At 39.2% G+C, this 25,416-nt stretch overlaps 1 pseudogene; it reads left to right on the top strand.

The window, feature by feature from the left end:
• Positions 1-8,733: 8,733 nt before the first annotated feature.
• Positions 8,734-9,728, top strand: LOC101716710 (mortality factor 4-like protein 1 pseudogene; annotated as a pseudogene).
• Positions 9,729-25,416: the final 15,688 nt, after the last annotated feature.

Below are 25,416 nucleotides of genomic sequence, written 5' to 3'. Positions count from 1 at the left end.
TTTTTTTTTGTATTTTTCCTCATTTCTTCTTCATTTCTAATGCATATACCTGGGACTGTATCTCTTAGTCCCAAAGAACTTATTTCATCATTTATTTTTTAGGCATATATTCTGGCCACAAATAACCTAAGACTTACAAGTACAACCAGGAAAATCCAGATGTCTTTATTTGATCTTTATTGTGAGGATATGTTTGTTCAGTGGGCCCAGAATTTTAGATTAGTAGTTATTTTCTTTCAGTACTTTAAATATGGCATCCATTGTTTTTGTGGGGAAGTCGGCCGACAGTTTTATTGTTGCTTTTTCAAAAGTATTAAGTATTTATTGTCTGACTACCTTTAAGATTTTTTTTTTTTAAACTGGGGATCAAACTCAGGACCTTGTGCTTACGAGGCAGGGGCAGTGCCACTGAGCTACATCCCTGGACCAACCTTTAATATTTTTCTTAGTGTCTGGTTTTCAGCAGTTTCAATATGATATGCTCGTGATGCTAGTGGTGGTGGGAATCCCGTTTTTACCCTGCTTGGGTCTTGAAGTTGTTATTGAAAGCCTGCTCTCAGTCCTGCCACTTTATCCCTTTGAGTTGATCCTCCAATCTGAAAATAGATAATCTATCTAAAATGTAACTCTATCTGCATTAGTATCTTTCATGTTTTTCAGATGTATATGAGGTAAACCCCAGTCTCCTTATCCCAGTCTATATGGTCTCTGTGCCCTAACTCCATGTAAATTCATCCCGAATCACTGCCCCTTCCTGAATCTAGCCTTCACCTTTACCAAAGTGAGGTGCATATATTAATCCCATTCCCAGTCTTCCATGCCTCTGTGTCTTTGCTTCTGCTATTGCCCCTGTCTAGAACAGCCTCCTCTTATCTCTACCCACACTCACATCTTCATCTGGATAACTCCTTACCTCCTCCAACATTTATCTTAAACATTAGCTCTTCCAGGAAACTTCTTTGTGGCCTCAGACTGCATGGTTCCTATAAAACCTACAGAGACTCCCACAGTAGCTTTTTCTGCTTGATTCTGCAATTTCTTTCAGGTAATAAACTCCTCACCGACTATACCAGGTACTAACCTACTCTGAAATGGGAACCGGAGGCTACTCGTATTTTAATGTCTAGTGCTTAATTTAGAGCCTGTTTCATTGCAAAAAAAAAACCCAAAAAAGAATAAATTAGATAACACAAAAATAGGCCACAATGAATATCTATTCTTTCTCAATATTTATTGAGTCTCTTCTGTGCACCAGGCACAAAGACAATTCTTTATGTCCCTTTACCATCCCAAAACAACCCAATGAATGGGTACTATAATTATTGTCATTTTTCAAATGAAAAAAACTGAAGCTCAGAGAAGTTATACAGTTTGCTCAAAACTATACAACTAGAAAGTGGCAAAGTTGAGTTTCAAACCCAACCCTGCCCAGCTTTAGAGCATAAAGGCTTACCTGCAAAAATACTGGCTGACCCCCTCGATTGCTCACTTCTGATGGTAGCACCCCTTCCCAGTTCTCATTACCCTGTTCTCTAGAGCTTAACATTATGTTATCTCCAGTAGAAGGCTGTTTCTGGAATGGGGTAGCCCTCAGTAAATGCTTATGACACAACTTTAAAAAAATGAGGAAATAAAATTTAATTTAAAATAAAGAAACGTAATTCAAATTCTCCTCAAGATCTCAGTATGAATTAGACTCTAGGAGACAGAATCTGGGCTATTTTAGACCATTTGTGTAGGATGTCGTAAGTGAATTCTTTCAGCCTGCTGATTGATCATAATTATGCACATTCTATAGGTACAAGAAAGAGCCAAGTGTGCTAACCATGTGGGGTCTCTTTTCTAAAGGGATAATAGGAACAAAAACTTTACATACAAGTCCACTGCAGCCCAAGGAGTTGAAAAAAACTCCCTGAGGAGTCTGATTTGCAATGCAAGTGCCAAGAAGGCCCAAGAGGTGGCTGAGTTCTAGGGCAGCATCTTCTTCTACCCAGCATCTCTCAGCAGCCTCCTCCGTGCCCAATGGGAACTCTCCTCACTGGAGAACAGGGGCGTGACATGCATCTGTGGGACAGCAGGAAGGCTGACATTTTGTGCTTGGACAGACTTTTGGGGGCAGTTTTATCTTGCAGCTGGGGACACTTTTGCTGGGTTCACCTGCGAAGAGGGGATGGGGTATAGAAAGGGCCGCTGGATGATAGCCCCAGTCTTCATATTCAGTTCCTTTCCATTCCAGCATAGCTTCCCTGGAGTAGTATTCTCCCTAACCCAAAAGTACAGAGGCCGATGGTACAGGAGGAAGTTGCTACCTCACTGGGTGTGAATGTGGGAATACTTTGTGTACAAGGAGCTGTATGCAAATATAAAACATCATTGTTTTATATATTATACTGTTATTGGTGCTGAGAATCATCCTGGTCAATATTACAGGTATAGCTAGAAAGCCTTGGTTCCCTGCCACACTGTCCCCAAAGCTAACCCTCTTCTCATTGCTTTTCCCTCTAGCTTGGCCTGGTCTTCAGCTGCAAAGTGGAGTTGCAAATATATCAAGCATGGCTGCCTGGCACAGTGCCTGTGACAAAGTCAGTCATGTAAATTAGCTCCGTTAGTTTAAGGGGAGTTAAGAGAATTTAGAAACTTAAAATGAACCTGAAATAAATAGGAATAAAAATAGGTTCAGGGGATTAGGAAGAATGCGTTTTGGGTTTTATTTGTTGGAGAGAGTTAACTCACCATAATACCTACAATTTGCACAGCAGGCTGTATTTTTGCAAGCATGTTAACACCCTCTCTGTTTGATTCTCAGAATAACCATATGAAGAAGACAGCAATATGGCCCCTTTGTCCAAATGAGGAGATAGATATCCATGCATTTGTCCACAGTCTTCTGGGAAGGCCATGGGCACTGGAATTTGCTCTTCTGGATCCCAATCCTTAATTTTTTTACTGCAGTGTAGAATCATGATTTCAAATGCTCCAGAGAATTTGGAACATGATATTATTATTATTACTAAATGTGTTTTCATTCTACTACGATGTGCCTTAGGTAAAAGCAGTACATGGTCGGGGAGTGAAGTTTCTTTAGTTTTGAGAGGGCATGGCCTTCTTGTGCAAAGGTACTCATGTGGAGTTGTCCCTCAAGTCATACTTGATCAAGAAGTTGTATTGGAGGTAAATCCCAATGCCTTGACCTGCAGACTTCCCACGGGGCAAAGGCTGCCCCAATAATTCAGCCTTCCCTCCCCCTTCCTACAGTGGTGAAACAGATTTTATCGACAGATCTGCTTTAGGTGCTGTGCTGGGCATCTTAGGGAGCAGAGTAGAAGGCTCTTGAAAATCCTTGCAAATCCTTGCTCCCAGGAGCCAGAAATCTAGACTAAGTAAATACACACACAGAAAATTGTGGTGTCAGCTGTCTTTGAAAGAACATTTCAGGCAAAGCAGAGACCTGAAACCAAGTGTGGCTGCAGAAAGGAGTTGTCCTTTAAAGCAAGCCACATGTAGATGAAGAACAGAGTAGACTAAAGTGGGAAAGCATATATTTCCAAGTGATGGGGCAACATTAACCAAAGCTTAGGAATTGTTGGGGTATGTGTGAGGTAGTGAAGACTGCTTGAGGAGGGTAAACTACTTATTCAGTCTCTTAACAGGAGGGGGACTCCAGGCCAAGCTAGAGACAGGAACAATGAGAAGAGGGTCAACCTTGGTGTTGTGGTAGGGAGCCCACCCCTGCCAGCTGTATCTGTACTGTGAACTAGGATGTTCCTCAGAGGGGTGAGCTGCCCACTTCCAGTGTGGATGTGATTTTGTGTGTGTATGAAGAGAGCTGTAGGAACACAGGAGAGAGAATTAATACTTTGAGATGGAGAAGATACAGGTTTTTACCCAAGGACATTGCTCCACGGGAAAAGGCTTTCACAAGATACAGTTTCTTCCTTGTCTCTGCAGGCTGAGTCCTATCAATTATTTTCTTTGTCGAGCTTTTCCATTTTCTCTTCCCTTCCCTGCTTGGTACATACTTTTTCTTCTTATGGCAGATTCTGTATTTTTAGCCCAGGCAGTTGCTGTGGCAACCACTAGAGCTGAACATTTTGTTTCAGAAGAACAAATGCTTGCTTAAATATTCAAGCAAATTTCTGTTGTTCAAAGGAACCAAGATTTCTAGCATATCATTCAGACCACACGAGTGAAAATAATTTTCTTTCCTTTACTTGTAAGGATTACCAGAGTGCTCACACTTTTCCAGGGTCTGGGAAAGTCAGGATTAATATTTACATCAAATGTGATAATCTCCTTTCAAAATGGAGAATAAGCAATTCTTTTTAAATATTTTCTTCCCGCTCCAACTGTTTTTGAAAATCTCAACAATGACTACATCACATGTTGAAGACAGGAGCTCATTTTTTTCCCCCTCCTTCTGAAGGGAAGATAGATTAAGAAGGTTCTCTTATTTTGCCTTTCAATGAAGAGTGCCATTCTTTCATGTCTAATTTACCTCCGACAATGCAAACATTGGAAAGTGACTTTTTGTTCAGTGTGTTGACTTTTCTCTAAGGAAATTGTAGGAAATACATTCATTGTGTATCAATATTCTTTTTCCCCCAAGAATATTACATACACACATTATAGACTGTGGTTTGCAGACATGTTTCCATTGTGGTAACAGGTTCTAGAGCCAGTTCAGCCATCGGAAGTTTTTCAAGTACATCGGAACATAAGAAAGGATCTCCCACACATCTAGATAAAGAGTTCTTTGGGTTCATGAGTTTGGATAGAAAAAAATTATAACATTACTTTTACTAACCCCTAATTGAGATTTATCATTGTTTTCCCTTACAAATATGGGTAACAAATCAAGTCAAATGGTGACTGTCACCACTATAAACTCTGATGCATTGTGATTGTTGAACACTTGTATCAAAAGTTTTCCATGACCATCACTACTTTGAAATTATGATAGTTACTGTGTATGTAATGTAGTTCAATATTGTTGCTTCTTGAGTTAATTAAGGCTATATATGCACCCATTTATATAGAAAATTTGATTTTTAGTATTTTGAGAACTGTATTTAAATGTAATTTTTTCTTTGGAAAAAAAGTACATTTCACTTTATGCATTTTAAAACATTATACAGATTATATCTATATTTTCCCAGACTCACAAACTTTTCACAGCTTCTCATCTACATGTTTATACTCTCATGTTACCATTTCTCCATCAATGACATGCTGTGTCTTAAGGAAACGATTCTCTGAAACACTGAGTCATGTGTCTCGGTAGTAAGATCTGGACCTTGTCAAGGAGGCTCTGCATTTTTTGGGAGCAGTTCTTTCTGAAGGAACTGTTTTACCACCACCTCAGACAGGTTCTGCACCATGTCTAATGACCTTTGAGAGCCACAGGTGTGTCTGATAATTCAGAGACAGGCTTGCAGAAAGAGGTGGCATCAGTCAGGGGAGGGCCCAAGATCAGGAATCATTCTGGATGTTTCAAGTAGGAGGAAATTTAATATAAGAAATTGCAATCTGTGCCTGAGAGAAGTTCAGAGAAGCTCCTCACCTTGGTGTTCTGGAAATCAAGGAATTTAAGGACCTGCAGAAAACCATCACTGATATTTTTAATTGCTGCAATACCCAATGACATGTTTTGCACATGGACACATGGAAGCTGCTGGATAGTGTCACATTGCCTATCTTCTGAAGTCTACACAAGTCATACAACTGCCCGTTGCTGCCACAGGGGCCTTAATAGTTTCTGTTTCTGCTCTGCATTGTAGATCTAGCACTAAAACCTCACTGGTTGGGATTCTGAGGAAGGTAGATTTCAGGTTTCCAGCCTCAGGAAAGCAGACATAACCTGGGGAGTAGAGTGAGGAGCAGAGCAAGAAGAGTGTGACCCACAGGAATAATCCCCACACTCGCATGGTGAAAGGTGTTATGGGAGAGAAAATATGAGTTTGCATGTTAGATATGCGAGCACTAATAACTTAGATTTTATGCCTTTGGGTATTTCATAGTTATCTACTGTGAGACTCCACTTTTATACATACAAATTTTTATTTTTAAAACTAGACCACATTAATGATTAAGGTTCTTTTTAGCTCTGAATCTTGAAACTGCTGGGAATGTAGTTCCTTGGAATTCAGTATCTTGAAATATGATGGACTGCTCTGTCTGTGAGCACTGATGGAACAGTGGGTCCATGAGAAGTAGAGCTTGCTGGGCAGTGGGTGGAGACATTCCTGAAGAATTCTTGAGATTTACTTGTGCTCCACAGGCAAGATGTCTATCCTTCCCAACACCACATGATTACAGGCTGACATCTTTCTTTACACTGCTGCTTAGGCAACTTACCAGATGGAAATAAGTGAGACTAATTCCACAAACCATGCTTGAGGGTTTGATTGCTTTGTCTGAGAGTCTCATCAATTATATGCATCCACAGGAGAGTGTTCTGGAGATAATTTCTCATTAACCCAAAGGCATCTATGCATGATGTAATCAACCATGTTGAAGACTTTTGTTAATCTTGTTCATATTCATCTTCACCATTTCACTTCCTCATCACCTTGTCAAGTGAGGAGAAAACAGATAAGAATACAAATATCTCACATACCCTCATAGTTCAGAACAACATGGGTTAGATAGAAAAGATTTTGTTGCTGCTCCCTCATGATTTATTAGCTCTTTATAGGGTTCCTGCCCAAGCCTTCTGAGGAGTCTTCTTCTGTCTCACAGGCCAGCACCCCCAGGAGACCAAAGCCACTATGCTTAAAGGCTGAGCTCACCATCCAAGACCTGGGTGTTGTCTTTTATCAAATGAAAGCTCTAGACAGGACATTTTGCTTGGCCAGCCTTAAATCCTGAGCTTATTCCCTCCAAAGAGAAAGGATTTTTTTGCGGCCAAGAGATCTGGTTTAGCAGGAATTTCCAATAAGGAAGGAATTTAATGTTTGATTTCATGCTTTACAAAGGGCAGGCCTCGGTTTCCACAGCATATCAACAATTTGATTCCTGTCTCCAGAGTAGAGAGGCCTCAGGGCAGAGGTGGGGCAAAGTCAGGGCCCAGGCTTCCTGGCACACCTAGCCATGCTGAAAGGAGATAGCTGGCTGAATAAACCAAGGCAAATGCAATTTTGAGGATCTCTGCTTTCCATAGCCTACTTTCAGCCTGAAGAGAAAATCAATTAAATTCATTTTTTTAAAAGTAACTATTGATCACTTATATGTAAAGATCAGTGCTGGAACTATTGGGGTTTCAGAGGTAAATAATTCACTTCTGACATCAAGATAGCACAAGCTGATTGAAATAAATAATAGATCTAAGTAACTTTCAAATAACTCTGTAATGAGTGCTAACATATGGTTACAAAGCATATTTTATGAGAGATAAGAATTACTTCTTTCTCTGTGAATTTAAGAAGGCTTCTCTAAAAGAGAGGAGATTTGAAGGAAATGGAGGAGTTAAATAAGTGAGTAAAGAGGAAGATTAGTAAGGGAAGAGGAAACATTTCATATAGAAGTCAAAATTTGAACTGAGCCCCAAAGTTGAAAGGTGAGAGAAATATGAAGTGGCCATAAGTTCAATGTTAAAGAAGCAAGAATACAAGTAAGTTGTCTTTAAACAAAATCACACATAAAATAAGGGATGTATTGATCAGTTGACAGAAATGTTGTGACCAGAGAGGCTCACAAAAATCTAACCTTGTACTTCTAGGAGGATTGAGCCATTATTTGCTAATCCAATGTTTGCAGCGACTTTATAGAACCAAACTACTATGAATAATGACAATTGACAGAATTTGTGATCCTGGGCTAGACAGTAATACCGGTAAGGGCTACATTTAATTACCTCACACCAAATGTCAAATACTGTGATAGGTGTGAGAGTGATGAAAGAGTCAGATACAATCCTCTGTCTGAAGATTACAGGTCATGGGAAATACAGATATTCATCTTCCCTTTTACAAAACTGATGAGAGTGATGAAGGGAATTATGGCATGCTGGGGGAGGATATAACAGAAAAAAGTAATCTATAGATAGGTACTATTATTCCCTCATGCATGGGGGCCTTAGAGGCACAAGATGACAAAGTAATTTGTCCCAAATTCCCTCTTCCCACTTTACACAACTGTCTCTGGGGGTGGAAAACGCTGGGAGGTTGAAAGGCAGGAATGATGAGTAATCTCACTATAAATGGAGCTTTGAGTTTATGGAGATTTGCTTTAAATACTATGGTAGAGAAATGCAGGGTGGCAGAGCCACTGCAAAGACAGACACTATGAACATGTAGTGCTTTAATTTTAATGGCAGCCAGAGATACATGAGTCTGTTTTCTAAGCATTTCATTATTTACAGCATTTCAAGGATAAATTGCTACATAAAACAAGATGATTCTATGCAAATCCATTCTGGACTCCAAAACAGAATTTCCTAGAAGAAATTTTTTCTGGTTTTCATTTTCTCCTTCTTCTTTATCTCTGTTGCTTTTTCCTCTGTGGTTTCTCAACTGAGCTGTATTCAATTTTAGAATTAAGTTTAGTATTGATATTCCCTGGTCCTGAAAGTAAGAGAACAGAAGAGCAATTAGCAAGTAGAAATGGTTTCTCTTTTCGAGCGCTGGCAAATCGGGCCCAGGATGTAGAGCGGCTGCGCCGGAAGGCGCGTCTGACGTGAGCTTGGGTCGGGTAGAGAGTAGGGGCGGTAGTCGGGGGTGGTGGGAGAAGGAGGCGGCGAATCACTTATAAATGACGCCCAAGCAGGCCCCGAAGCCCAAGTTCCAGGAGGGTAGACGAGTACTGTGCTTTCATGGGCCTCTTCTTTATGAAGCAAAGTGTGTAAAGGTTGCCATAAAGGACAAACAAGTAAAATACTTTATACATTACAGTGGTTGGAATAAAAATTGGGACGAATGGGTTCCAGAAAGCAGAGTACTCAAATATGTGGACACCAATCTACAGAAACAGCGAGAACTTCAAAAAGCCAATCAGGAGCAGTATGCAGAGGGAAAGATGAGAGGGGCTGCTCCAGGACAGAGGACATCTGGTCTGCAACAGAAAAATGTTGAAATGAAAACAAAAAAGAACAAAAACCCTGGTAATGGAGATGGTGGCAGTACCAGTGAGACACTTCAGCCTCCTCAGAAGAAGAGGGCCCGGGTAGATCCTACTGTTGAAAATGATGAAACATTTATGAACAGAGTTGAAGTTAAAGTAAAGATCCCCGAAGAGCTAAAACCGTGGCTTGTTGATGACTGGGACTTAATTACCAGACAGAAACAGCTCTTTTACCTTCCTGCCAAGAAGGATGTGGATTCCATTCTAGAGAACTATGCAAATTATAAGAAATCTCGAGGAAATACGGATAATAAGGAGTATGCTGTTAATGTGTTGTAGCAGGGATAAAAGAATACTTCAATGTGATGCTGGGCACTCAGCTCCTCTACAAATTTGAGAGACCACAGTACGCTGAGATCCTTGCCAATCACCCTGATGCACCCATGTCGCAGGTGTACAGAGCACCACATCTACTGAGATTATTTGTACGAATTGGAGCTGTGTTGGCCTACACACCTCTGGATGAGAAGAGCCTTGCTTTATTACTGAATTATCTTCATGATTTTCTCAAGTATCTGGTGAAGAATTCAGCAACTTTGTTTAGTGCCAGTGATTATGAAGTGGCCCCTCCCGAGTACCATCGGAAACCAGTGTGAGGCACTCTCACTGGTGTTTGGATCTCTGTCAACATGTTTTTGTTCCTAGTCCTTCTCTTGTACAAATGATGTACTTTGAAGATGTTAGTGTACAACAGAGTTGATGTTTGTTTTGATTTTAAACAGAGAAAATAAAAAGGGTTGCAGCTCCTTTTTTCTTTTTTCTTTTCATTTCAAAGTTGCTACCAGTGTATTCAATGATGGACAACAAAGAGACATGGTGTAGTGTTTTATTGCCTAGTTGACAAAGCTGCTTTTGAATGCTGGTGGTTCTATTCCTTTGACACTACTCACTTTTATAATACATGTTAATGCTATATGACAAAATGCTCTGATTCCTAGTGCCAAAGGTCCAATTCAGTGTATATAACTGAACACACTCATCCATTTGTGCTTTTTTTTTTTTTTAAATGGTGCTTAAAGAGCCCATCTTTTGCAAGTCATTCATGTTGTTCCTTAGGCATTTTCTCTTTGCTCAAATTGTTGAAGAATGGTGAATTGTTTCATGGTTTTTGTATTTGTCTCTAATGCACGTTTTAACACGATAGACACAATGCATTGTGTAGCTACAGTTTTCTGGAAAGGTCAATCTTTTAGGAATTGTTTTTCAGATCTTCAATAAAGTTTTTCTTTAAATTTCAAAAAAAAAAAAGAAATGGTTTCTCTCTGGGATTTAATTTGTTCATGGTAAGGGGTAACAATTCCTCAGGGACCTTGGCTACACATGTATTAGAGATGGAAAAATCTATAGGGTGACATCCATCTTCCTTGTTTAACTGAATATAACAGCACCTCTCTAGTCTTGGGCTTAAAGGTAGAGGAGCTTCCAGTGAGGAAGTATAGGCACCAGAAAGGGGGAAATGAAGAGCTCTGCTTAGGGGACAGGGCCTGGGATGGAACCCTTGTTGGGCAAAGACTTCAGCAAATGGCTGGACAAAGCAGCTCCATTCCCATCAAGAAGAATCACTTCAAGGTCCTTCAGAAGCTCAGACTCTCTTCACCTCTCTAGCGGTACATGGCCCAGTTCTTGCCTTTGTGTTTTGGAAACCATTATTGTTTCAGTTGTGACCCTGGAGTGGGAAGCCATGGATGTCTGTAGATTTTCTGATGGGAAACAGACACTTGAGATAGAAAATGTTTTACCTAGGGCTCTCCAGCCAGTGAGTAACAGCTGTGATTTGAAGTGACCACTGGAGGTAATAGAGCAGGCAGAAAGCATGGACAAGAAAATGTCCTTCACTGAAGGACTAATTTCCTAACTTACCATGTGTTCAGGCTCGATGGCACCTTCCTTTTAAACTCAGCTGGGTTAGGCAATGTCAGAAGATACTATTCTCTGTCATTGGCACTACGAAAGTGGCTAATTAAATTCAAGAAAAGACAGATCAAATAAGAGCAATGCTTAGACTTCAGTGGTAGGATTGAGCCATTTGATTTAAAAGTCCCTTGTGCCTTGAGCAGAGATTCCATATGAAAAATATAACTAAGCTTATCCTTCTTGTTTGAAAAAGATACTGACAAAATGGAGCCTATGCGTGGGAGATCTTTCACAAATAGCCCTTATCGTTCAAAGTTGAATGGGTGGATCTAGTTTAATTTGACAAATGAAATGCCTGATACCCAGTTAAATTTAAATCTCAAGCAATAATTACCTTTAGTATAAGGAAGTACCAAATATTACATGGGATATCCATGTACTAAACTCTTATTTATTCCTTATCTGAAATTCAAGTTTAACTGAGAGTCCTCTCTTTTTATTTGCTAAATCTGACAATTCTAATCATGTGTCAAAATTAACAGCTGGTTTTATATAAGAAATGTAAATAGTATCATAAATATAATACCTTTCCAGAGAATATTTTAAATAAATAATTATATAAGCTGAATAAAGTAGAACATTTTCCTATATGGTAAATATTCCCTTTACTCTATATAATTTTTTCCAATGCTGGAGATGGATCCAAGGGCCTCATGCATTGTAGGCAAGCTCTCTTCCACTGAGCCACACCCCCACTCCAAAGAAGATATTTTATCCTAAATTACTATCTGAAAAAACTACAGCTCAGAGTACTTAGCTGAATTTTTCAGGGTCACACAGTAGTTGGCATTGATGGCATAATTTTTTTGTATATCCTTTTATTGGTACATTTTAGGTGTACAACATAATGACATTCATCATTGGAGATATGCACCTCTACATACTCTCTTGGTTCTTATTTTTTCCCCCTTCCCCTGCCCTCCCTTCAACCCCTCCATCCCTCCCTATTTACAAAGACTTTGTTTCCTTTTTTTCATTTTCTCATATTAATTCCATTCCCTTCTTTCCTTCCCCCTACTCCTCCCACTTCCCCTTCCCCTCTGCCCCTTTGCTTCCTATTTCACATTATCTATTATACCTTTAAGTCCTTATTTACACTTTCAGTTTCTCACACTAGAGAAACTATTCGGTATTTACACATGTGTGTCCTATGTATTTCACTTAAGACTATTGATGGCATAATTACCAAAGTCTCTCTGACTTAAAAAATTCAGATTATTTCTACACAAACATTCAGAAAATTTGAAATATCTTAACATTAAGGGGAAAAGGTTTTAAGATCTATCAGCTATATAATAGGGACCAGAAAAAAAATTGGGCAAACTGGAGGATTACAGTAGAAACTTAAGCTAAACACTGATTTCCATAGCTGAATACAGCTTCAGGGATACAAGTGATGTTTCCTTGCAGGTACTATGGTACTGGAAACCTAGAGGCACTGTACCAAGTGCTACCAAACTCCAATTTGAAGACAGTGGAAATCCAGTTGAAGGAACTTCCTCATGCAGTAAACACAAAGTTAGGAGGAAGTTAAATATGTTACTAAACTCAAAAGAAGAAGAAATCCATAGTGACATAAAGAGAACCTTCATATTAAAAGAAGGAGGGAGGGGCTGAGCTACAGTGGCTCAAGGGTCCTGAACATAAAAGCATCATGAAATGGATCTTGGGCTTTTTACTGGGCTCATAGTGCACAGGCAATGAGGTCTAAAGCCGTTTGAGTCACTGAGAAGCTATAAGAGAGGCTCCTGCTTATTGGTGAGAATCTTGAAAGCAGATTCTGACCACGGAAAAAGGATTAGCAAAACTCCACATACGCTCCTCAGGAACTAGTTACACACTAAGGCCTGTATGGAAAAGCTGTGAACAACAAGAATTCAGAACCTCAAAATTAGGCAGGTACTGTGTGTGTGTAGACTAAATTTATACTACTCGCGAGTTGCAAGGGTCTCAGGTTTAGAAATCAGAGCAGAACTGATCAGCTGTGGAGAAACCCTAAAGCCCTATCAGAGACAAAAATGAAAACAGTTTGTAGGTTCATGTCCACAAATCAGCACAACAGAATCCCACTGACCACCACCTGCAGGCAAATGACAAATGACACAAGCAAATCCTGAGGGAAATTTGGCAGTAAACGATCAACAACAATAACAAAAAACAACGAAAAAAGAACAACAAAAATTTAAAATTTTCTTTTTAGAACCTCAAGAGAAGGAATAGAAATCAGGAGGTAAAACCAAAATAGTACAAGAAAAGCAGAACAAAATTAAAGTTTTAAAAATAAAGCTACATAATCAGATTAAAATCTCAAGACATAGGTTAAATGGTAAAATACACATAGACAAAATTAACTAATGAAAGGAAAAGATCTGAATAAAATAGCCACAGTGCAGGAAAAAGTGTAGAGATGTGTTACAGTATAAAGAGATAAAAAGATGTTAGAATGAGAAGATTTAATAATCATCTGTTTGAAAAACTAAGAATGAGACAATATTCAAAGGATATTTTTTGTAATTTTTCAGAATTGAAAGAGATGAGTCCTCATATTAAAACTGAACAAGCCGTCCCAAAGAGGATGAATTTTATAGTGAAACTGCTGGATAATAAAAACGAGGCAAAAATAAGATGTATTGGTACCAGGGAAAAAAATTTACCCACAAGGAAAACTGTTAAAGAATCATAACCTACTTCAGCAACAAATGAAGCCAGAATAAAATAGAATAAATCTACAAAATGTTCAGCTAAGCTGTCATTGAAAGGTGTGGTGAAATAAAGTTATTTTAGTACAAAGGAAAACTGAGTTTAATTCACTGAAAAAACTACTAAAGAGTGAACCTCAGAAAAATGAGAGTTATTCCAGAAACAAGGTTAGAAAGATAAATAGGAACAGATAATAGAGAAATTGGTCAGCATGCCAGTGAATCAAAGTAACTATTGATTCTATAAACAATAACCAAAAAGAGAGGCTATTTTGAGATGCTTTAAAACCAAGTGGAATTAATATAGAATAATATTAAAAAGGAAATGGATTGAATTTAAACTTTGCTAAATAAGGGGCATTGATTAAAATTGTTTTATTGGGTACCCATGTTAAAAAGTAAAAGAAAAATACATACATCAAATGAATAGATGGAGAAAAAGAAAGAAGGAAAGCTGGATAGTAAATGAAAAAGCTGATAAATGACATGGAAATTAGAATACACGCTAAAAGCCCATATATTTCAAACATCACAATCTATACAAAAGGATTAGGCTATTTAAAAGACAGAAGATTTCAAATTAAGTTGAAAGAATCCATTATTTGTATACCTAAAAAATAAGAACTTAGAAAATTTTTAAGTAAAAGTATTTACAGAAAAGTATTACAAAAAATGAAATTTGGTATTATAATTTTACTATAGATAAATACAAGTTTTAAGGCACAATTATTAAAAATTAATTTTAATGATTAAAAGAACAATTCATCTGAAATATATAAGAATTATTAACCATTACAAACACAAATTGACAAAATCAAATGGGAGATTGTTTTATTAGAAGCTGACAGATCAAGTAATTGCAATTTGTAATGATATTTTAATATTAGAATTAATAAATTTTATTCTATAGAAATGTTTAAGACATGACTCAAATGAAGAACTTAGCACTTACAATTCATCTTATAAGCACTTTTCCAGTGAAAAGGAAGTAAGAAAAAACATCTCTTATCAACTCATGAAACTATCCTAACAGCAAAACAAAGCAAGAAAAAGACAAGAAAGAATAATTGAATTAAAACTCTTATTCATAAATATAAATGCAAATTTCACAAAATAGAAGGAAACTGAACCTGGCCACTTAGTACTTTTTAAAAGTCCATTGTGATCAAGGAGAGGTTTGTTTTTTCCTCCAGAAATGCAGAGAATTATTAACATTAGGAAATCTATAAAGTAACTCACCACATTAATAAATTCAAGGAGAAAAATGGGATAAGTAATTCAATAGAAGCAGAGAAGCATTTAATAAAAATTAAATGTTTAAAACAACTAGAAAAGAAAGACATGTTCCTTAACTTGACTAAGAAATTCTAACAACTGTGCTGAGGAACATCACACTTAAAATTTTCTCCTTTAAAGTTACAAATACAACAGGATGTTTACTATTCTCATTTCTTTTTTTTTTTTTTTTGGTACCAGGGATTGAACTCAAGTCTTTGTGCCCGCGCAGCAGGCAGTGAAACCACTACTATTCTCATTTCTATCCAACATTGGGCTAGAGGTTTTAGGCAACATGCAGAGGCCAGAAAGTGAAATAGAATAGGGGTCAGGTTAGGAGAAATAAAGTTCTCTATCTACAGACAAGATACTAAAACAAGTACTTGAGAAATTTTGTAAATTATAAGATCAGTATTAGGAAATCTATTTTCAGATGAAGAGAAGGGAGTAGTTTTCATTTTGCGGGTTTCCTTTTGGGTGACTAGGAAGAGAGCCATTTATATCAGTTTTTATGGTACCATGGGAACTTCAGGCTAAGGATTCATAAAGCAAAATTTATTTGCTCTCATGGCTGTGCTGATTGAATGGCTGTCACAGCTGGGGTGAAATGCAGGGAGGGAAAAGTAAATAGATTTACTGAGAGCCTCATAGAGTGGGGATATTTCTTTACTCCTTTTGACAATAGTTTTGTTCTTTTCCTCCTAGAGTTTTACATTTTCTTGCTGGCTGTTGGTATGCATGCCTCTACAAGGTTGCCTTCAGAAGTTTGTAAACAAATAACATATCTGATATTTATGAAATAAATATACAAATTTACAAAGAGGTTTCACACACATTATGTCGTTAGGTGTCCTCAAGACGCTTGCATCTGAGGTGTGTTGGCCTCCCCACTTGGTTAGGAAGCATATGACATTCAGAAAGGTTAGGTGGCTGGTCAAAGTCACACCACTCTTTTAGCAGTGAGGGATCAGATTCAAGCCAGTAGGTTGTCCATGTGCTTTCAGCCACACACTGGAACTCCCTGACTGAGTCCATGAGAGGTAGTAACCAGGATCTCAGAAGCCACCTGTGTCTAGGGAACAGCTTTCCTCCATCCTAGTTCTCTGCTCAGGACAGAGAGTAGACACAACTGTTTTGAGGGACCATTTTGTGTATCCTTAGTGCTCCAAAGATTTATTCCCTGCCAACAGTGCCAGTTGGTTCTATTAAATGCTAGTCTTAACTTGTCCACTGTGCTTGGAATCTTGGACAAGTTATTAAGTTTCTCTGGTCCCAGCTTTTTTTTTCACCAATTATAGTTAATAATTACCCTGATAATGTTGAGATTGTTCTGAGAATAATATACATTGCAGAAAGCTCAGCCTGCCGTGTAAAAATAGCAAAGGTATTATTATTTTTCTTGTCAATACTGATGGAATACAGAGCATGACAAAGCCTGGCACAGGTCCATGGGCTTCCCAGGTAAGTACTAGAGGGGCTGACTGGTATTGTACACACTTACCTCCTAATTTGAAAACAAGCTAAGGCATATCAATGTAAAAATCCTCCACAGTACTATGGAATGGTGCTGTAAAGTAAGAATATGAAATGTGCCCTTCCCTCCCCCTCTGGCCTCTCAGATCTACCTCCAGAGTTAATATTGCTGATGATGGCTTTGTGTTTCTTTTTCTTTGGTTTCTTGGAATATGCTAACAAAGATTCTATGCAATGGCCACATCTTACAGTCACAGAGGAGTTTACAGTTTATGAAACAATGTCTTCATTGGACCTCTTGAGGGCTCTTGAGGAAGGTTATTATGGTGTCCATCCTGCAGTGGTCAGGTTGGAACTGTGGTCATTTACAGGGGATCAAAGTCATGAGTCCTGCAGGAGCCACAGTTCAGAGAAGGAAATAAAAATCATATATATATATATATATATATATATATATATATATATATAAAAAATATTTCTGTCTGTCCCTGGTAGAAAGTTAGGGAAAAGAGAAAGAGAGGTAGGGAATATTTTATACAGACAAGCAAGTATCATAATGCATAACATTGAATGCTATCAAAATCTAGAGAAGCAGCCCTTACTGAAAATCAGACCACTAGAAAGGACCCTAACTCACATATTGTGTCTTGGAGTCCCAGTTTTTCCTCTCACATTTGGCTATACAGCATGTGTTAGGTAACGTTTAACCAGAGTCAAAGGAATTTCCCAGCTTCAGAGGTGTTTAGGACAGCCAAGAGAGACATGTGACTGACTGAGTAGATTCTAAAGTCCGTGGAACTACCAGTTACTGTGAGAACAACTGATTGTGGCTGTATAGGGTGATAAGTAAGGAAAATTTACTCTTGTAACTTTGTCCTACAAACCATTTGGCAACACCCGGCCCCCATCCACCCTCCCGGTCTCTGGCTTCTCTGAGGCATCCCTGTAGTAACCCAACCACTATGCTGTCCCTTGACCTGGGCCTGTCCCTAAATTCTTTATTAACACTGACCAGCCAGTGATGTGCCAGGTTGCAGGGAATTCTGCTATGAGTATATTACCGAGATGTGATCCATGGCTAATAATTGTTTGGACCAGTTTAACGTAGGGAAGGTTCAGTGCTTTAGGCATGGGATTTGTAGAAACCACAGGCCTTCCCTTGGAGAGATGGCTTTCTAAAGGTCTAATTTGAGGGGCTGTGCTGCCCAAGGGGGCAGATAATGCCGCCTCTGTTTGGCAGTGGAGGATTGGAGACCAGGAATTCTGCTCTGTGTGAGGCTAGATCTCACACAGCCTCACTGACCCATTTGCTTCCCCTACCCATGGTGACTTGCTCTTTTGGTAGGGACTGGGGAGTGAGAGTTTTGCTTTTCCAAGACAGTGGCCAACACATGGTGTGCTCAGCCTTAAGGGGTTCGCTGCCTGGGGCCAGTGTCTTCTCAGCCCTGGGGCAGGAAGGAAGGGGCCTGCTGTGTGGAGGCTTTGGCTTTGGCAGTCTCTCCCCGACCCCGGCCACTTCCTGTTCTCTGGCTATGGTGGTAGTAGCGGCAGGTGGCAGCAGGAAGCACTTGTGCCAGAGGAAGGGGAGCTCAACAAGTTAATATTGGTCCAGGGATTAGGAGAAAAAGCCAACCTCAAACATGTCCTGTTTGTTTCAATCAAGAAGCACGATTGATTATCCACACTACAAGAGCTCACAGCCTCCCCAAAGGGAGCACTCAGTCGACTGCCTCATGGCTGTGAAGGGAAGGGACAGCAGCCTGAGGGGTTTGCTAAGAGAGCCAAAGTTTTATCAGTGTTGTGTGTCCACAACAGCCCTCTCTTTCCATCTCCAGGCCTCCATGTTTCCACGGTAACCTGCAGGGGCAGATGCTGTGCTTATTGTGTTTACTGCTCTGTTACATTAATATGTGTCAGGCTCTTAGCACATAATAGAAAATCAGTAAATAATGTCAAATGACCTTTATAATCATCTATTTGAGGTGAAATCTTATGAAACCATTTCTTTCTCAACAGACTAACAAGCACTCAGACTTAGCACTTAGGTAAACAAATAAACAGACACATAAAACTTGTACATAGAAAGAAAGCCTGAAAGGAAATATTCAAAATATTAATAACCTTCTTTGGGAAATGTGTGTTTTTCTCTCTGGGTTTTGTTTTTGTTTAGTTATCTAGTCTTACTAACTTTCTCTAATAAAACATGTGATAACTTTTATGGTGAAAAATCTTCAGCAAACTTTATTTTAAAATGTAAAAATCCTTGTTTTAAAAAAAATCCGTCTATTTTGTGATGAAATAACAACTATCTGCTGGGTTTCTATAATGTTTGGGTGAGATGTAGCTGTGAGTAGATTTATATGTATGTGTACACAACATATGTGTGCAGGTATGCATTGTATAGTTCTTTTGCATAGTTTCTTTTGTAAAAGTTTCTGGCAACCAAATAAGAAAGACAAGGAATGTTCTTGATTAAGTTTTTCAAGAACAATAGTACTAAACAATGTTTCCATGAACATCTGAAGAAATGATTCCCCAGCTGATTCTTTTTGTTTGTTTGTTTTTTGAGACAGGGTTTCACTATGTAGTTCAGGCTGGCCTTGAACTCACTGTGTAGCCCAGGCTGGCCTCAAACTCATGGATATCCTTTTGTCTCAGCCTCCTGAGTGCTGAGTTCACAAGTGTGCACCACCACACCCAACTTCCTTGCTGATCAAATCTATAGCTTCATCTCTTGCTGGTCTTATCGCCTCAGTTCCTGTTTCAGCCGATTTTCTGTTTGGTTCACAGTTCCAGACACTAGGAAGCCCAAGAGCACAGAGCGGCATCTGATGAGGGCCTTCTTGCTGCATCAGTATGTGGCAGAAGGTGTCACCTGGAAACACAGTGCAAGGAGGGAGACCTCCCTGTCATGACCTCACGTAATGCTAATCACTTCCCAAAGGCCTCCCATCCAAATACCCTTAGCATATGAATTTGGGGATTAAGTTTTCAACAAATGAACTTTTGGGGGACACATTACCCCACTGTCCCCCATTGCTACCATACCATTGCTTGTTAATTCTTGAGGCGGCTGAGTCTTGCCTGTCCCTATACCTTTCCACCTAGGAAATACCCCTCATTCAAGGAGCTCTTTGCTGAGGTGTCACTACATGAAGCTTTTCCTAACTCCTGTCTCAACCCTGACCTTCACCCTTATGGGTAACTGACACCCCCTCCTCTGGACCTTCTTGTACCCCCATGAGTGTGTCCATTGTAGGCCTGCAACCCTGGAGTGTGCTTATGTGGGCACAATGTGCCTCCATTTCTCTTTGGATTTCTGAATGTCTGCAGGAGGTCTGAGAGTTGAAACTCAGTACAGTGCTTGGCACCTGGAAGGCCTTCAGAGAGTGTTTGATGAAAGAAGGAAGAAAACTGACCCAACTTGCCCAAGCCAGTGCCATGCCAGTGGCAGTTGATGGCACCCTGGGAAGAGAGGTGCACGGGGAATGTAATAGAATGTTTACAATGTAACAGAAGTCGGAGAGAACTGAGAATTCACTGCAGCCAACCAATAGTACAGGCAAACTTGCTTGCTACTTGTTTTGGGTCTCTCAATGCTTTCCTTTGTTGTTTTTATCTAGAAATGTCATCTGAGATTATGCTGTTTATATCTTGTCTATCACACATTCTTTGATTTGGTGGTAAGAACACAGAAACCAGTTTCTATGCTGCTATAGTAATCACTGGCTGTAACAAAACAAAACAACTTTTTTCCTTGAGCTCATAAAAGAAAAAAACTGGCTTTGTGATTCTGCCTATTTTAGGTATAAACATTCATGCGAAATACTCCAAGACAACTATGATAATTATAATACACATTCGTTATGTTCACAAATGTTTGTAATGCATCTACCATGCACCAGACACTGAATGCTCCCATGGCTCTTCCCGTAAGATCCAGGAACAATGGGTTTTTACCATGGTGCTGCTGGATTGGGGCTGCCTCTTCCACTCTTGTCATCCATGGGCCACATGCTGTGGATCCAGCCTGAGAAGCGAGGGGTGTTTAACCCCTCCCAGAACAGGGTGAAGAGGGAAGCCTCTTATTTCTTTCTACCTTCTCTAACTGCTGTGAGATTCACTAGCCCCAGGGCTTCAGAGGAAGTGGGAGACAAGAATCAGGGGGAGACACAAAGGCAAGAAAAAGAAGTTCTCACATGCTAGATGGGGTTCAGGGGAAATAAGACAGATTCCTTGAGCAATGGAATTTGAAGGGAGGAGGGATCAAAACAAGAAATGAGTAAAGGGAATGAAATGGAAGGTAAGAAAAACTTACAGGTGAAGCTGGGAAGGGACCAGGAGCACAGAGCCGTTATTAGGTGAGTGAAGCAGGGTTAAGTCATTGTTTCTGGGTGGTGTATTCCTTTTTGGGAACCTGGAGTCCCACCATTTACACACATGACCCCAGCTAAGACCTGGGGCCAGATGCTGGGGCATCCCTTTCCTCTTTAGATCCTTCATGTCTGCTTTTCTTGTACCACTGTTTTTTTGTTTTGTTTTCCTGAGGTGCCTGTCCCTCCAGGACTAGCCGTGGTTTAGAATGATTTCTCAACTTCTTCCCATCCTATGACGGGAAGTCATTCCATCATTTGTTTATTCATTTATTTATTCATGCATTGGGTCCCTAATGTTACCTACCCAACTTAAAATCTAAACGGCAGTTCTCCCCTTGGCATGCGAGGGCCATTCTGAGCACATGGCATATGTGGGTCCCTGCTACTCTCCAACCTCATTTTCTTCTCACACTAAGTTTCTTGCTGTTTCCCAACACATCAGACCCTCTTTTCCTGCGTTTGATCTTAACATTAGTTGTTCTTTTGGTCTAGGATGCTGTTTGGCAAATACTTACATAGTTCTGGCCCTAAAATTATTCAGGTCTCTGTTCAAATGTTACCTTCTCCTAAGATAGTTTTCCAACAAGCCTATTGAAAATATCCTTCCATGTCAATCTTCATGCCCATACTTCTGATTTTTTCATACTATGGGCTACTATCTAATTTCACATACTCATTCATTCATTCACACATGCATGTATTTGTCTCTGCCAGATAGAGTATAAGATCCATGTGTTTGTGATTTCTTTATGAGTCTCTTACATTCCTGCATTCCTTATGACTAGAGACATGGACTTTGTCCCAGACTATCTTTTCCAGTACAATTGTATATAAACACCCTGAAAGACAGAGATAGGGTATCTCTCTAATCTAGAGCAAAGAACAGGAAAGCCTACTAACCATGAGAAAAGATTGGATCCCCATATTTTCTTTATCCAATGTCTGCTGATGAGTATACATGCTGATTTCAGGATTTAGCTATTATGAATTGTGCTGCTTTAAACATTGATATGCATGTGTCACTGTTGTGATGTCTTAAACTCTTTGGAGAAGATATCTAGAAGAGGGGATAACTGAGTCATATGGAATTTCTAATTTTAGTTCTTTGAGAAATATCCCTACTGATTTCCACAATAGTTGTACTAATTTCCATTCCCACCAACAATGTAGGAGGATTTTTTTTTTCACCACAACCATGATAGCATTTGCTACTTTTTTATTTCTTGATGTTTGTAATTCTTTTTGGAGTAAGATGGAATCTTAGCATTGTCTTAATTTGCATCTTGGATGGCCAGGGATGTTGAACATTTTTTCATATATTTGTTTGTCCCGTCCCGCGGGTAAGTCAATGGAGACCCTAGAGGGGGAGTGAGAATGACAAAGGACAAGGGACACGAGAGATGGAGACAAGACAGGTTTCTGATCAAGTCTCGTTTATTGCGGAAGCTGCTACAGCATATATACCGTAGGGCTAGAGGGAGGGAGCAAGGGGAGGGTACTGGGGCTACTTCCTTGTTGCCGGGTAGACTTGCAGCAGGCTTAGACATGCCCGTAAAAGGCACTCAAGAGTTCTAGCGGGGGGGGGGGCAAGGCCCCCCACATTTGTTGGTCATTTGTTCTTTCCTGTGAAGTGTCTGTTCATTTCACTTGCCCATTTCTTCAATGAGTCTTTAAATTTAGGTGGTCTAATTTTTTTGAGTTCATTATATATTTTAGATATTAGCACTCTCTGTCCAAGGAGTAGTTGGCAATTTTTTTCCCATTCTGTTGGTTGTCTCTTCATTTTACTAATCAATTCTTTTTCTGTACAGAAGTTTTTTAGCTTGATATAATCCCATTTGTTGATTCTTGCAGTTATTTATTGTGCAATCTCAGCTCTATAATGGATTACTACTTGGGTATAAAGAAGGACAAATTTGAGACATCTGTAGGAAAATAGATACACTTGGAAAATATAATATTAAATGAAATCCATCAGACACAAGCTTGAATATTTTATGGTATCTCTCATGTGAGTAAAGCAAAGTACAAACTAGTACAAAACTAAAGGAAAGACAGAAGAAGATAAGGGGATGGATCTCATACAGATTGGAAAGGGTCCAGGGGCCTAAGGGCAAGGAGGAAAGGGAAGGGGATGAGGGAATAGGTGGAGTGAAGATATCTCATGTATAAGATCCTGATAACCTCAATGAATGTGAACACTATGTGCCATAAACATTAACTAAGATTAATAATACCAACAAGAATGAAAAGGGGGAAATGGGAATTAGAGGAGGGAGAGAAGGGGGAGGAGAGGGTATTAAAAAAAAGAAACAAGCTATATTATGTACATGTACCAACTCCCCAGGATGACTGTACTGAAGACGTATACTAATAAAATTTAAAAAGAAATAGCAACAACAACAACAACAACAAGATTGGGCTCCCTCAGCTCAGGATTTTCCCCTGTAATACAGCCCACTGCAGTGCAGCTGTCTTGCAAATCCCCAATCTCTGTTCCAAGAGGTGATTGGAGTGCACAAATATGTTGCTAATCTGCACTTGCAGAAATGTGGCACAGTAACTTCATCTGGCAAGTAGGATAAAATCTTCTACTTAGGCCAATGCTTTCAAAGAGAACATTCAGCTCTGTTTATATCTTGGTGGAGTCCTTCTCTTCCTTCTCACGTTGCTACCTTTGATCCAATCGTCTGTTGCCTGTTAGGTACCCAGTGTTGATGCCTAGACCACAATGGACAGGAATGGATCCGCAGCAAAGCATCCCAAGACCTAAGTGGGACTCATACATCACAGCTCAGGGACATTCCCAACCAGCGGATCCAACCTCAACCCCAGCTCTGCACACAGAAAGCTGAAACAATCTCCTGACTTTTGCCCAAGCCTTGTAGATCTCGGACTTTATTTGTGAAGGTTATTTATAGAGAGTTGTCTTTGAGCACAGCAAGCCTAGGAATTTACAAGGTTGTTTTTGGTATCTTCCTGATCCTCAGTTGTCTGGGAATCTTTGATTCACAGGATAATTTTGTGGCTAATGCTGGTGGATAAGCTTTTGAGCCTGCATTGCTGTTTTGCCTGACTTCACCTAAATATGTTTGTAAAGAGATGTAATTATTTATTCACACTAGTTAATTCAGGCAGATGCAAAAATATTATTCCCAAAGGTCTTATGTAATTGAATTTTAATAGATAAATGTGTATTTTTTCACTCAATTACATTATAATTTTAGATATAATAGTATTCTCATTGCTTAATGGTCTGCAATTGGAATTGGTTACTGCCTCTATTCTTCAAATGTTTATTGAACATCTATTATGTCCAAAGGATAGGGTCAGGCTTGCAATAAAGCAGGCAAGCAAGTGCTTGCTTAATTAGATTAGAGCATAATACAAGCCTTAAGTATAAACAAAATGCTAAGTATTAGTATAAGCAAAAAGCTGTGATGGTTTCAGAAAGTACAGTGGCTGGGAATGAGTTCAGTTCTTATACTGTCAAGCTCCAGGCCTCATTTAGATTAAGCTCTCAGTAAGTGATTATTTAATGAAGTGCAGAAAAGATGGAATATCTTATTGGGAAGAACAATGATTTTGTGGCATAAATGTTATTTCATATAGACCTTGAATAACAGGCTAATGCAAAATATCTGGGAAAGAGCCTAACATTTTAAAAAATTTTAATTAATTTTATTGGTACATTTTAGGTATACAATATAATGACATTCATCATTGGAAATTTGTACCTCAACATAATCTCTCTTCGTTCTTATTTTTACCCCCTCCCTTGCCCTCCTTCAATCCCTCCATCCCTCCCTATTCACAAAGACTTTGTTTCCATTTTTTCATTTTCTCATATTAATTCCCTTCCCTTCTTTCCTTTCCCCTACCTCTCCCACTTCCACTTCCCCTTTGTCCCTTTTCTTCCTATTTCACATTATCTATTCTACCTTTTAGGCCTTATTTACACTTTCAGTTTCTCACACCAGAGAAACTATTCAGTATTTACACATGTGTGTCCTATTTAATTCACTTAAAAGTATTGCCTCATTGTGCATCCCTTTAGCTATAAATATGTCTAATTTCTCATTTTTTATGGCTGAGTAGTATTCCATTTTATAAAAAACCACATTTTCTTTATCCAGTCTCTAGTTGATGGGCATTTGGGCTGTTTCCAAGTTTTAGCTATTACAAACTGTGCTACTATGAACATGGTTCACATATATCACTGTGGTATGATTCTTTTAATTCTTTGGGGAAGGTCCCCAGCAGGGAAATAGCTGGGTCAAATGAGACTTCCACTCCTAGTTCTTTGAGGTGCCTCCATACTAATTTCCACAGTGATTGCACCAGTCTACACACCCACCAGCAGTGGAGCAGTGTTTTTCTTTCCCCACAGCCCCACCAGCATTTGTTATTGGTTGATTTCATGATAGCAGCCATTTTTTCTGGGGTGAGGTGGAATCTCAGCGTTGTTTTCATTTGCATCTCTCGAATGACCAGTGATGTTGAACATTTTTTCATACGTTTATTTGCTATTTCTACTTCTTTGTCTGAGAAATGTCTGTTCA

Source organism: Heterocephalus glaber, unplaced genomic scaffold (assembly GCF_053883595.1).
Source record: "Heterocephalus glaber isolate CG9 unplaced genomic scaffold, H.glaber_assembly_v1.0 deba00000738, whole genome shotgun sequence".
Classification (NCBI taxonomy): Eukaryota; Metazoa; Chordata; class Mammalia; order Rodentia; family Bathyergidae; genus Heterocephalus; species Heterocephalus glaber.
Note: the sequence above shows the minus strand (reverse complement) of the source record. Positions and strands in the feature narration are given on the sequence as shown.